Consider the following 14,350-nt stretch of genomic DNA (forward strand, 5'->3'; position numbering starts at 1 on the left):
CAGCAGCAGCAGCAGCAGCAGCCGCGGCGGCGGCGGCGTTGCAATCTCGCCTCCGCCCGCCCGCCCAGGGCTGCAGCGCCCGGCAGCGGCTCGCAGCCTCCGCACCATGCCCGGCGGCCGGCCGCGGCGGCCGCTACGTCTCCCTGCCCCGGCGTCGCTGCTGGCGCTGCCTTCCGAGCTCCCGCGTCGCCGTCGCCGTCGCCTTCCCGCCACCACGAAGCGAGGGCTCGCCGGGCGCGCGCCGCCCCTGCCTGGAGCTGCCGCCTGCTGCGGCAGCTGCTCTGCCTCTGCTTGCGGCGGCTGCCGGCCGCTTTGATTTGTACGCCTCGTCTCCGAGGCGCTGCGGACAGAAGCCAGAGGAAGCAGCCGCGGGCCGCACGTCGGGGGCGGGAGGGGTGGAGGGAGCCTGAGGGGACTCCGCCGGGACCTGCCTCCGCCGCCGCCATCCCCGGTGGCTCGACGGCGGCGCCTGAGGCCATCTTCCCGCTGCTGTTGCTGTGCCCGGAGGTGAGTCCCGTCTGGGAATGGGCCGGAGGGGGGCGGCGGGAGCAAAGCAGCGTGCGGCCGTGGTGGCGCCGGGCAAGTGCGCCCAAGCGCAGAGAGCCGGCGGCGGAGGGGGGCGGCAGGGCGGCGTCCCGCTTCTTCCTGCGGTGGGGCGATTGGCAAGTGGCGCAGCAGGGCTACGGGCAAGGGCGCGCGGCGCTGCTGCGGGGCTGTTCGCGCGAGGAGGACTTGGCGCGGGACGTGGCTCTCGCCCTAAGACGCCCTTGCGGCCCGCCGCTCTCGTCGAGACCGAGCTGCCTTCTTCAGCGCGCCGGCCCAGCTGGCCCCGTGCGGTCGGTCCACTCCGGCTCGCCAAGGTCTCCGGCAGAGCGGAGTGGCGGCCGCCTGCCTCCAAGCTTTCGGGGATGGCGCCTGCTCTGGCAGCTTCTGCCCGCGGGGCACGCGCGCCCACGGGGATCAGAGCAGAGCAGAGCATAGTAGAGTTGGAAGGGGCCCACAAGGCCATCGAGTCCAACCCCCTGCCCAATGCAGGACCTAATGAGTTGCTGAAGATGAAACGTAAATCAGGTCAACCAAAATACAATATGTAAATATAATTCCACTCTGTGGCTGCGTTCAAACAATATGATAGTCAATGGTGGGGTAATAATCAACTCTGGGCCCGCTCCTGTACTGCCACCCCACCCACTCCCCCGTTTGTCTCCCCTCTCATAGCATTGTAGCAGCCGGCGCGGCCCCCCCTGGCCCTGAGCAGTCCGAGGTAGCTGCTCGGCCGTTTGCCCTGCTCTCTCTCGCGTTTTGCACGCGCTGCCTTTCCTGCCGAGATGCGGCACTTCTGCATCGCGTTTTGCGTTGGGCGGAGGGGGGGGCGGGGGACACCTACCCAAAGAAATAGAGTGGAGAGCTATTGGGATCCCTGCACGTTGGTGGCGATGTGCCCCACTCAAGTCTCCCCACCTGAAAAGGCTTTGGGGATGGGTGGGGGTGCTGCGCTGTCGAGCGCAACGGGAGCCGCGCGAAAAGGCGACGGGGTGAGACAGATCAAAGGGGAGCAGCGTTGTTAACGCAAAGCAGCAGCAGGCAAAATCGCCCGCGCGTACGCCGAGGCGGCAGGCCAGAGTCGGTGGCGGCTGGGTGCCCCGGGCTAGCTGTATGGCTACCTTTAGGACTACTGCCAGGAGGAGAATGATATGGTGCAATCCAGCAAATTAATGGTTAGGGTTGTGGAGAGTGCTCAGTTTTAAATGCGTTCTCTGTGATTTCTGGCCAAGGGCATAGTACGTAATTAAATTAGCCTCTGTTTTAGAGCAGCATCCCCAGGAACGCATTTGCGTTTAAGGGAAGGTGCTAACGAGTCCCGTCGTGACCCCTTGGGTCTTGCCTTAAAACGCGGAGCAAACAACTGTGAAAATGTTCACGTTTGTAAATTCCATTCGATTTAGTGGAGCTCAACTTCCAGGCAGTACTTGAGACTTTACCCTTTTGTACTTGGCAGAATTTACTGCACACCTAGTTCTCCCCACCCACCCAGAAATTGAGGAAATTATTCTAATATGGATAGTTATGGAACAAATATTTAAAACGTTTAAAATTAAACAAAATTTTAATGTTTGAATGAGTTTTATGCATTTTATGGTGTTTTTATTTGTGTTGTACCCCGCCTTGATCCAGAGGTAGAGGCGGGTAACTAATAATAATAATAATAAAAAATATGGCTAATATTGTGAGGTAATAATTCTGGCTAATATTATGAGGTAATAATTCTAATAGGGGAACATATTTTGGATTGTCTTGTCCCACTCTATCTTTTATTTGTGGTAAGTGAACCTGATGGCTTCAGGACAAGGGCACCTCCCATTCACATATACTAAAGCTACTCAAGATGTCCACATGGTCATGTGGATTGGCCTTTAGAAGGCATATTCAAGACCACGATGCAAAGTGGTGCCCTCTTTTCTCCTCTTTAATTGGCCCTTCTGGGGCTACAGTAAGTAGTTGAGCAGTCATTAAAAAGTGGGGTCCCCCCTCCCATTTTCCATGCTGGAGAGCTGGTATAGCATAGTGGCAAAGAGGATGAACTGTGAATCAAGAAGTACCCTGGACAAAACCTCTGCCATGGTGATCTCCCTAGGCGTTATTTTGGCAAGCCATTGACTTCCCAGCCTCTGCTTCCCATCCGTAACACAGTGACATTGACAACAGTGGCTGAAAAGCTTACTGAGAATAATGGATGTGAAGTGCTTTGAATGCTCAAAAACATGCTCTATAAATGCTTATGAATATTACTGGGATTTAACCACTGCACTGTGAGCACAAAAGGAATTCTTCACTGCAGCCTTCTGCACCCTCCTACGATGTGGAAGGCAGGAATCAGGCAAAATCAAACAGAGGTTGCCCCTGCATGCAGAGGAGGCCGACAGTGGGGAGGAAGCCGTAGGGAATTTCCCTTGAAGAAGCAGCCTTACGCAAGCGCTGTATTGGATAACCCTATTGTGTTATTACATGCTTATTTTACTATTTGTGTATATATGAAATGGACTTCGAATGCATTAATGATTGTGAATACAGAGCCAAGGCGTATTTTCAAGATGTAATTAACATGAAGTACAAGTGTGGGATCTTGCATGCATGGCATTAGAGTGAAGTCGTCTGCAGATGCATGCAAAATTGCAGCTTCTGCTCCTGGCGAACGTTTCAAACAACCTGTTTGCCATAAGGAAAGAGCTATGCAGGGCTGAGCCAGACTGGCTGCTGTGAGCACCAACGCTAAGCGCCTTGCTAGACCTACCTTTGAATCCGGCCTTCAGGCGCGGCCAGCCCGTGCTACAATTAGCACGGGCCATCGCGCCTATCCAGATGTCAGACGCGACAGGGAAAGGAAAGCCCTGTTGCGTCGCCTATTTAAAAAAAATCTTAAAGGGGCTATGTGCGCAGGAGCGCACCAACGAAAAAGTAAGTGTGTTTTTTTTAAAAAATAAAGGGTTCCCAGCTCCCCCTGCCCCCGATTTCTCCCCAACAATGTCTGATGCCCCCCACTCGCCAGTCCGCCCCCCCGCTTGCCCGCTTGCTCTCCTTGCTCACTTGCTCGCCCGCCTGCTCGCCAGGTCCGATGCCCCTCCCCCCCCTCAGCCGCAATCGCCCACCCCCCAGCTCCACTCTCCCCCCCATCTCTCCCGCTGGGTCTGCTCTTTGCCCTCTGGCCCTCATCACTCCCCCCCCCACGATTCCCTCGCCCTCGGCCCGATGGGCATCGCGCTCCTATGGAAAGCGGTGCCCAGTGCACGGCTTCTCCCTGCTACTCGCGAGTAAGCGAGCAGCCGGGAAAAGCCGTGGAACCTGCTAGACTTTCCGCAGCCCTGTTCTCAGCCTGGGGCTGTGGAAAAACCGGCCCAAAAGTGGTGCCGTTTATCCCGGGCCAAGGGAGGGTTTAGCCTGGCCTGACCCTGGGATCCCCTGTGCGTCATCTGCATGCACAGCAGGGAGCCCGGGCCTCGTATCGGTCTAAACCCTCGTCTAGGAAGGCCCTAAGTTTAGATAGTCTCTTCCTCAGAGCAGAAAGTTATAGGATTGATTCACACATTACGCTCCTACAGAGGAACATGCATGTATTTGAGTCCCTTTTTCCTGGTTTTGGAACCCTGTCGAAGAGCCCCATCACATCTAAGTCAAATGCACGGCTCCCGTTGCTTCTCTGTCCCTGCTCCGACGTCCTTTCTGAAAACAGGAAGTAATTAGCCCCGTTCAGACCAGTAGGAGAGAGCAGCAACCGGACTTTCTCTGGGGTTTTTTGTGGCCAGAAGGGGCGGAAGACGTGTGAGAGGCAGATGATGTCATGTGAGTAATCTGTGAGTGCCCAGTAACGAGCGTGCAGTAAAACATCGTCGGATGGAGTTTCCAGGACTGGCTTAAATTATCACATGCTTTGTCCTGCACTGGGGAACGTGAATTGAACACACACTGACCCATTGCCTTCTTTGGTTACAGCACCTAGCTTTTTAAAGAGCTAATTGAGGGGAAATAACTGCTATCAGAGTAAACAAGACATGGTTGCTTTTTTAAAAAAAACATGTGTTTCTCTTACCAGTGATGTGAACAGGACAGTATGTTGTGTGTTGCAAGCCTCTAGCTGGTGGTGGAAAGGAATCTTTTCCCTTCCACAGGATTAAAAAAAAAGAAGCATGGACTCAAACATGTGTTTTGTCATTATAAGGTTAACATGTAAATCAGCCCTTACAAGTGTTCTATAATGCATGTTGATAGTAGTGTGAATAATGAACCACATTATTGATGCACTGGATGGCTGTGCATGAATAGTTAAGTATGTCTTACAGATATTGTGATAATTTAAGTATTCTGATCTTTGAAACTATAATATTTTGCAGGGAGATATGAAGAGTACTTGAAAAAAAGGTTTGTTTGAAAAGAACAAAAAAAACACCCCACGTTCTAATGATTTCCAGCAAGTATTGATCTGTGTCAAAGAAATTGGCACACAGATCAGGCTCACAATCCTTTGCACAGGGCTAACTGAAACATCTCTCAGTAGTCAAGTAAAAGTTTATTTCGTGTTTAAGAAGAGTCGATATTGGTGTCAAATTAGGGGATAATCTGCCCTAATTTGTGCAGAGTTGATTATTTGAACAAACGTTGGTTATCATGTCGTGTGCCGGGCACCGTTGACAATTGGTTATTTTCGGCGGCGACAGAGTTTCCTGGCAAGAGCGGCTGCTGCTCTTAGTCCGTCCGCAGAACTCACAATGGCTGATAGGAAGACAGGGGTGGGGAGAGGGGGGGATGTGTTAATCAAAAACATATTTGACTAATAGTCGACTTGATGCTGGCCTAAATCCACACCATGATTGATTATAATTATATCATGTGGGGAGTCCCCCCCTCAATAAGCAACTGTGGAATTGACTATTAACCCATCATTGATTATTGTGTTGTCCGAACGCAGCTAAAGTCTTTTAAAGTGGTGAAAGCCTGAAAGCTCTGTCATCTTTGCTCACCTGAACCTATGATAGCCAGAGATATGCAGCCATCAACTCCCATCCTTTCCTCATATCACGAAGGAAAGATGAGCCCATTGCATTTATTTTTTCTTTAATGTCTGATACCTAAAAATCCATTTTCCAACAAGTATGAGCAATCCCATAATAAAGATTTATTTTGTTTTATTCTGATTCCTAAATCTTTGTATTATTTTCGATTTTCCTTCTCTAAGTGGTCCACATTCCAGTTATTCTCTTTTTCTCCTTTCCCCCTTAATATTCCATCCCATTCCAAACTCCAAAGCCCCTTGGCTTTGCTCTTGCTCTTTTACACCTCTCTACCCGTTTTCTCCCAAAACCCATGAATTTGGTCTAAACCCTTCCTTCAATATTCTCTTATAACCCCCCCCCCAAACAGTCTGTTTCTTTCCCCATTCAAACTTCCTCAAACTGAAACTTCTTTCTCTTCCCCCTTCTCCTTGATCAGCTACTCACACACACATACACACACCTTGCTAGAAATTGAAAGTGTTCTCTTACACACACACACACACACACACACACACACACTTTTCTATGCATCCCAGTGTACCTCGTTTCACTATTGACTTTAAGTGCTTGTTAACTTCAGCTTTCTCTGGCCTTAGCTAGACCTAAGATTTATCCCGGGATCGTCCCGGGGTCATCCCTGCCTGCTCCCGGGATCCCCTGTGTGTTAAATGTATGATTCTAATTCCCCAAATGTATGTATAGTTCTAAGTCCCTGACGTGTGGTTTTAATTCATTTTAAATTCCTCTTTAATAAAACAAAGAATTACATTCAGAGATCTTGTTGTGGTCTCTGACTTTCTTAGCTTTTGGGGGTATTGGATTTTCCTAAGTGCCTGGACTTCCATGCCGAAAGATCCTTCATGTATGTGTTTGGTTTACATGTATGTGATATATACATCCATGTAAATTAAACTGAAATTTGTAACAATGCAGTTGACTTGATCCTGACAAACAGCAATTTTAACAACTATAATCTCAATCTAAAATTGTGAGCTTATTATCTTAACCCAGGTCATCTTCCAGTGCCAAATTTACAGCACTGTTCACATGACTATATTACCCCTGAGCAGTCTTACAAACTCCAGAATGATAACTTTTAAACTATTTATTTATTTATTTATTAAATTTTTATACCACCCAATAGCTGAAGTTCTCTGGGCGGTTCACAAAACTAGTTGTTTTAGGATGTAAATGTTCTGAATTCCTAGAACCTGGTCAAATAAACAAAATGGCATTTGAAAACTAGAGTTTGTTAAATATAGTTAATAAATTATTTATGGATTTGTCATTTGAGGCTCAGGAGGCACTGTGTGCTTTCTGCCAGCTTCAGCTGGTGGCTCAATTATGCCCGTATCTGGACAGGGGTAACCTGGCTTCATATTCTGGTAACCTCCAAGTTAGATTACTGCAATGCATTCTACTTGGGGCTGCCCTTGAAGACTGTACAGAAGTTGCAACTTATGCAAAATGTGGCTGCCAGATTGATAGCAGGGACCAGAAGGCCTGAGCATATAATACCAATTCTGGCTTGCTTGTACTGCCTGCTTGTACATTTCTGAGCCAAATTCAAGGTGCTGGTTTTAACCTATAAATCCTTAGACATCTTGGGACCACAGTACCTGATGGAGTGCCTCTCCTGATATAAACCTATTGAGAGACCCTCCTCCAAGTGCCTCCTCCTAAGGGTGGGGATCTTCTTCTTGGCAGTAACCCTCCACCGATTATATAATGCACTCCCAAATGAGGTCAACCAACATTGTCATCTTTTTGGCAGCAGGTTAAGACTTTCCTCTGCTCCCTGGCATTTGACGGCATATGATGGGTCTTTTAATATCAGTTCTTTTTATCTGGTCCCAGTATTTTTTTGTAACTGTTTTTTACCCATTTTAAATTGTTTTAAAATTTTGTATGTTAAAGATTCTATATTGCTTTTATTACGTTACATCTTTTGGGTTGTGATTTATGTGAACTGCCCAGAGAGCTTTGGCTATTGGGAGGTATAGAAATGAAATAAATGGTAGAAAAATGAGTACTGTACATTGTTCTCTGCTGACATGGTTGTCTTGATGATAATAATATTATATACAAAAATAGAGGTTTAAAATGATGCTTGCAAATTTAACTGTAAGGAATTTGTAATCATAATGGGGACAGAATATTCTGGCTATCCAAAAATTAAACTAGAAAAACAAAATATTTCTGCAAATAAGTGTCTATTTATAATGAAAAATACTGCTAATTAACCCCAGAACAAACATTTACTAACTCATAAATATAAAGAATAATACAAAAGTAGAATTTGTATTTATGATGTATACCATGGGGGAAAACAATGAATGAATTTAATAAAGCAAGTAGAAAAACTTCTTCATTGAGTCCATTGTTCATTAGCTGAGAGGGACTGCAGCTTACATGTAATGTTTCTCTGGAGCATTCTACTTTTTTTTTTTTTGGATCCCCTAATTTCTTCTCAGTATTACACAGAGAGAAGCAATTTAAAATTTCATCAGGATTTTTAAAAGCCCAGAGTTAAATTGGAACTCCTTGTCAGTCAGAGGAAATTTGGGGCCACATCGTTTCTTCTATTTCTGATTCAAGTCTTCATGTGCTCTTGCAGACGTAACCAAAACTTTACCCACCCACCCCATGCACAAGAGGGAGGTAGCAGCATACTTGGGGTAGCCCTGATGTCTGCTAGGATACAAAAAGTCTTAAGAACGAAACCCAAAGGGAACCCCCCAAAACAGGCCAATGATGACTCACTGTTTATGGAATGTTGACTATTGAGAGGGGGGGAAACTAAGCTGAGTAGGAGGGGGAATGGAATGGATGTGAAAGGAGGGCAAAGGAAGAGGCACCAGGGCAGGCTCAAGGGTTGGGGAGGGGTTGTTGCTGCAGTTTACCTTTCACTCTGGGCTTCCCCCCACCCCAGATTAAGTGCTGGTGTAGTGTGTCTGCACCTTGCTTTGGAGTAGCAGGACAGATTAGGGATCCTGCTGGGGTATTGCCTGCCTTGCTACCCAGCAGTCTTTCCTGCCTGAGCTGACACAGGTGGCTCAGATGTGAGTTGAGATCTCCCAAGCTGTTGGTTCTGAGGGATTTCAATGTCCATGCCAAGGCCACCAGATCAGAGGTGGCTCAGGATTTATGGCCACCTTGACAGCCATGGGGCTATCCCAACATGCCATTGGTGCAACACATGTGGGTTGACATACTTTGGACTTGGTTTTCTCGGAAGGGCAGGAAAAGGGTGATCTGAAGGTGAAGGAATTCACCACCGTACCTTGGTTATGGTCAGATCACCTCCTTGTGAGTTTTAGGCTATCAGTGTCTTTTCCCCTTTGCAAAGGCAGGGATCCCATTAACATGGTTGACCCCTGGAGTCTGATGGAGCCAAATGCAATTGAACACTGGTACACAACTAATATTGAGCCTACTTAGTGGTGGTGAAGGCAGCAAAGAAGCACTACTTCACTCCCTCCACTGCATCCTCCCTATGCCAACTCGTGGAGCTTGGGGCCTATTACACACTGGCTCAAAGGAGGTGGTTGAATCCTCAGCAGCTTGCTATGATTGATTTGCTCCACATTTTGAGGATAAAATCTCTTGCATCTCTAAGGACCTGGACTCCACTGTTTTAGCAGATCGATCTGATGAGGTATCCAGAGTGCAGTCTGTTCCAATATTATTAGATGAGTTTTAGTTAGTACAGCTCGAGGATGTGGACAAGATGCTTGGACTGGTACATGTAACCACTTGAATATTGGAATCTTGCCCTTCGTGGCTGGTGAAATCTAGCAGGGATTTCTAGCAGGGAAGGAGGCATTTATCATGCAGATGATAAATGCCTCCTTATGAAACGGAGTGGCTCTGGTGACAGTAGACCACTCCTTAAGAGGCTGTGGTAAGACCACTCCTTAAGAAACCCTCCCTGGATCCATAAGATCTGAACAATTATAGGTTGGTTAGGCAGATCGCTTTCCTAAGCAAGGTCCTTTAGTGAGTGATTGCTGCCCAAATCCAGGTACTCTAAAATGAGACTGATTTTCTGGATCCATTTTAGCCAGAATTCAGCCCCGCTTTTAGTATTGAGACTCCCTTGGTTGCCCTGTTTGATGACCTGTATCAGGAGAGAGACAGGGGAGTGTGTGTTCCTGTTAACACTCATAGAATCATAGAATAGCAGAGTTGGAAGGGGCCTACAAGGCCATTGAGTCCAACCCCCTGCTCAATGCAGGAATTCAACCTAAAGCTTCCCTGACAGATGGTTGTCCAGCTGCCTCTTGAAGGCCTCTAGTGTGGGAGAGCCCACAACCTCCCTAGGTAACTGATTCCTTGATATTTCAGCAGCGTTTGTTACCATCAATCATGGTATCCTTCTGGAGCGGCTGTCTGACTTGAGCGTTGGGGCACTGCTTTGCCATGGTCCCACTTCTAGCAGCACAGTCGTTTCCAGAGAGTGATCCTTGGTGGGGTATTGTTTAGCTCCATAGTTCCTCCAGTAGTGGTCATTTCTACACACACACCCATGTTGTTTGAGAGCTACATAAAACCTCCGTGTGGGGTCATGTGGAATTTTAGGGTGCGTTGTCATTGGTATGCTGATGACACACACTTGTATTCCTTTTCAACTGGTGTGGATGTGCTGAACCGATGTCTGGCCTCAGTGATGGACTGGAAGAGATCCAATAAAATGAGACTCAATCCAGGCAAAGCTGAGTGCTGTTGGGTGGTTCCCCTGTCCAGATGGGAGGAGTGCAACCAGCTCTGGATGGGGTTACACTCCCCCTGAAGGAGTTGGTGCACAGCTTGGGGGTGCTCTTGGATCCACCATTTGCATCAGAGGCTCAGGTGTTCTCCGTGGCACAGAGTGCCTTCTACCAGCTTTGGTTGGTAATCCAGTTGCAATCCTTTCTTGATGGGGATAGCCTACCATCAGTGGACTGCATTCTGGTTACGTCCAAGTTAGATTACTGCAATGCATTATATGTTGGGCTGTTTTTAAAGACAGTTCAGAAACTGCTGCACAGTGCAGAATTTGGCAGCCAGGATGTTGACTGGGAATAGGCAATATGAATGTATAAGCCCAGTTCTGGCTCACCAACACTGGTTGCCAGTTTGTTTCAGAGTGCTGGTTTTAACCTATAAAGCCCTACATGGCTCGGGATCCCAATACCTCAAGGACTGCCTCTTTCTGTATGAACCTGCCAAGTCCCTGAGGTCAGCTTCAGAGGCCTTTTTCTGTATGCCCCTTCGGAGACAAGCTTAGAGGCGTGTTAGTTCAGGAATGGGCATTTTCTGTGATAGCCCTGTGTTTATGGAACGCTTTCCACAAGGAAGTTTGTTTGGTGCCCTTCCCTTTTTGTAAATAAACTGACCACTATCGCAATTGAAAGTGTGTGCTTTATTCCAGATATGCCTTGGTATGACGTCCAGAGCTTTTCTCTTGGTAATTGTTATTGTCTTAAGGTTTAAGGCCTTGGGCTTTGAAACAGAGGGTGCTGGCTTGGGCCCTTGTTTCATAAGCCTTAGGAGTGTCCTGTAAAGTTTAACTATCCCCTAACTCAGGCTGAGTTGTTTGTAAGGTAAGCCTACCTTGCTGGGTTGGTGTTCAATCTGAGAAACGTTTTGTTCCTGCCTGCGCTGCTGGGAATTAAGGTACCCCCCTTCTTCCCTTCACTATATTAATCATGGATTTCTGTACTGACTGTGTAAGTCGCTTTGAGACTACTTTTTACAACAACAACAACAACAACAACAACAACAACAATAATAATAATAAATTTATTTATCACCCACCTCTCCCTTTGGATTGAGGCGGGGAACAACATTAGTACAATACAATATAAATCAAATACATAACATTAATTAAAAGAGCATATAAAAACAATACAAAATAACAATCAACACATCTTAAAAAATTCTTAGGTTTCAAATTCATCTGGGAAGGCTAGTCTTTAAAACTGTCTTAAATTCAGAGAGAGAGAGAGAGAGAGTTAAGTTGACGAATCTCCTCTGGCAGGCCATTCCACAGTCTGGGGGCGACAGAACAAAAGATCCTGTGGGTAACAGTTGTCAGCCTTGTTTTGGCTGACTGAAGTAAGTTCTCCCCAGAGGACCTGAGTGTGCAGGGCAGATTGTATGGGAGAAAGCGATCCCGCAGGTAACCTGGACCCAAAGCATGTAGGGCTTTAAAGGTAATGTCCAACACTTTATACTTTGCTGGGAAACTGGCAGTCAATGGAGTGGTTTTAATGTTGGGGTAATATGGTCACCCCTAGATGTACCAGTGACCAACCTGGCTGCCATATTTTGAACTAATTGAAGTTTCTGAACTAGGTACAAAGGTAGCCCTATGTACAACGCATTGCAGAAGTCGAGCCTTGAAGTTACCAGCGCGTGCACTACCATCTTTAGGTCTTCTAACTCTAGGAAAGGGCGCAACTGGTGTATCAGCCGAAGCTGATAGTGGGCACTCCTGGCTGTCGCATCTATCTGGGCTGTCATTTGGAGCGATGGATCCAGGACCACCCCCAAGCTGTGAACGCAGTCTTTCAGGGGGAGTGTAGCCTCATCCAGAACTGGTTGACACATCTCCAAACCCAGGTTGGGACCCTTGACAGCAAGCACTTCCGTCTTGTCTGGATTCAGCTTCAGTTTGTTTTTCTTCATCCAGCCCATTACCGCCTCCAAGCATTCATTCAGAGGAGACACAGGACTTAGCTAGACCTAAGGTTTATCCCACGATTGTCCCGGGGTCATCCCTGGCTGCTCCCAGGATATCCTGTGTGTCATTTACATGAACAGGGATGACCCCGGGACGATCCTGGGATAAACCTTAGGTCTAGCTAAGGCCACACTATCCTTAGCTGACGCTGTTGTCAAAGGCATAGAGAAATATATTTGGGTAGGAAGCAACACATAACAATAACAACAATAATAATATACATTAGCAACTTTTTAATGAGGCCTTATCATTGGTCTGCAGCTGCATTTGTGCAACAAAATTATACTTCCTTTCCCTTGTCCTTCATTTGGAGAATGGAGTGGCCTCTAAGAATGTTGAAGTTGGCCATCCCTGAGTTACAGTAAGAGAGCCTGAAATCACATGCCTAGAAGTACTGCTCTTTTCCACCTGCTAATCTAAAGTATTTTAGAGATCTGGAAAGGTAAGCAGAAATAATAGAACTATTTAAGAGTGCTTACTTTTATAATGACTTCACTGTAGTTCTCCCCAAAGAGAATGCAAAACTGGGAGCAGATTTGCATTCTGAATGCATTTTGTTGCAGTCAGCAACAAAAGCTTCTTCTTTTTATTTGGTGGAATAGTTTACAGGGCTAGCAGGTATTTATAGCAAAGAAAATCGTCCAAGTACTGCCACTGTCCCTCTGCTTCCAGATTTGTTAACATGCCTTTCTATAGTATTACACTGGCAACAAATGTACCGGCACTTGGGAGCAGGGGCTTTAGAACAAGGCTAGTACTACCCTATTTCTTCGATTCTAAGATGCACTTTTCCCCCCCCCCCCCCATATAAACATCTCTAAAAATGGGGTGAGTCTTAGAATCGCGGGTGTGTCTTAGGGTTTTTTTTTTCTGTTGGTGGTACTGAAATTAGTGTGTGTCTTACAATCGATGGCGTCTTACAATCGAAGAAATACGGTATATATAGACCCATCCTCCAATTGGAGTCCACCAGGGGAAGAGCCTTCAGTGTGGTGGCCCCCCTCCTATGGAACTCCCTGCCTCTGGAGGTCAGGCAGGTGCCAACTTTGTATTCCTTTCAGTGCCTCCTGAAAACATCATTGTTCCAGGAAGCCTTCCCTTAATGATCAGCCATGGTTCTCACTTCACCTTTCATTTTGCTTTTAAAAATCTATTTTAAGGTGTTTGATTCTGCTTTTATTGAATTTTATGTTGTACACCGCTCCAAAATTTCAAATGGGGAGTGGTATATAAATATTGTAAATAAATAAAATAAACAATACTTGTTGCTGTAATTTATTAATTATATACATATCCTTCTGCGTTCTTATATACTGGAATCAGACTCACGTATGGCTACAGGTCTCTTTGTGCAATTAAGAGCAAAGGTTTAGCTATTCCAGGCCATATACCTTTAATAGTTTGTGTGGTAGAGAGAAGTTTGTCCATTACTATAGCAGTATGAATGGAGAAACCAGGTTCATGGGATATTTTCCACCTCAAAGCTCCTAATGGAATGAGACCCTTTACCAGAAATGATCTGAAACCCTTTTGTTTATGTCTACAAAAATTAATTTCAAACACACGTGATTAAAACCTCTGTAATTTGGACCAGATCAGGATTTTCTTTTTATCTTGCTTGTGTTAGCAGTTCTCTCTTTTTAAGTATTAGGATTAATCTGTGTGAAACTGAACCCTGCTTTGCCTGATAAGTTCATCTGCAAATTAGTTTTATGTTCACAGCAGCTGCTGTGCCAAATCTGCTCAAAGCAATGTGAATAGATTCTACTCAAAATCAGCCTTTTGCCATTTTTGCAAATGCACAAATGCAAGCATGCAAATATTCATGAACTGAATAAGGTTGAGGGTGTGTGAAACCAGAACTCCCTTTGGACTAGTACTCTGCCTCTTGTGTGTAATGGATGCTCCCAACTGAGGTGGGCTGTGTTGCCTTCCAACTGCCAGAAGTTCAAAGATTTGGTGTAATGGATGCTACAATATAATCAGAGATAGAAGGTGCTTCCAGAGTAGGTTTTTATGGTGCCAAGCGTCATCACTGTGTTTTCTTACTTAGGGTGACCCTATGAAAAGGAGGACA

This window comes from Elgaria multicarinata, chromosome 7 (genome assembly GCF_023053635.1).
Source record: "Elgaria multicarinata webbii isolate HBS135686 ecotype San Diego chromosome 7, rElgMul1.1.pri, whole genome shotgun sequence".
Lineage (NCBI taxonomy): Eukaryota > Metazoa > Chordata > Lepidosauria > Squamata > Anguidae > Elgaria > Elgaria multicarinata.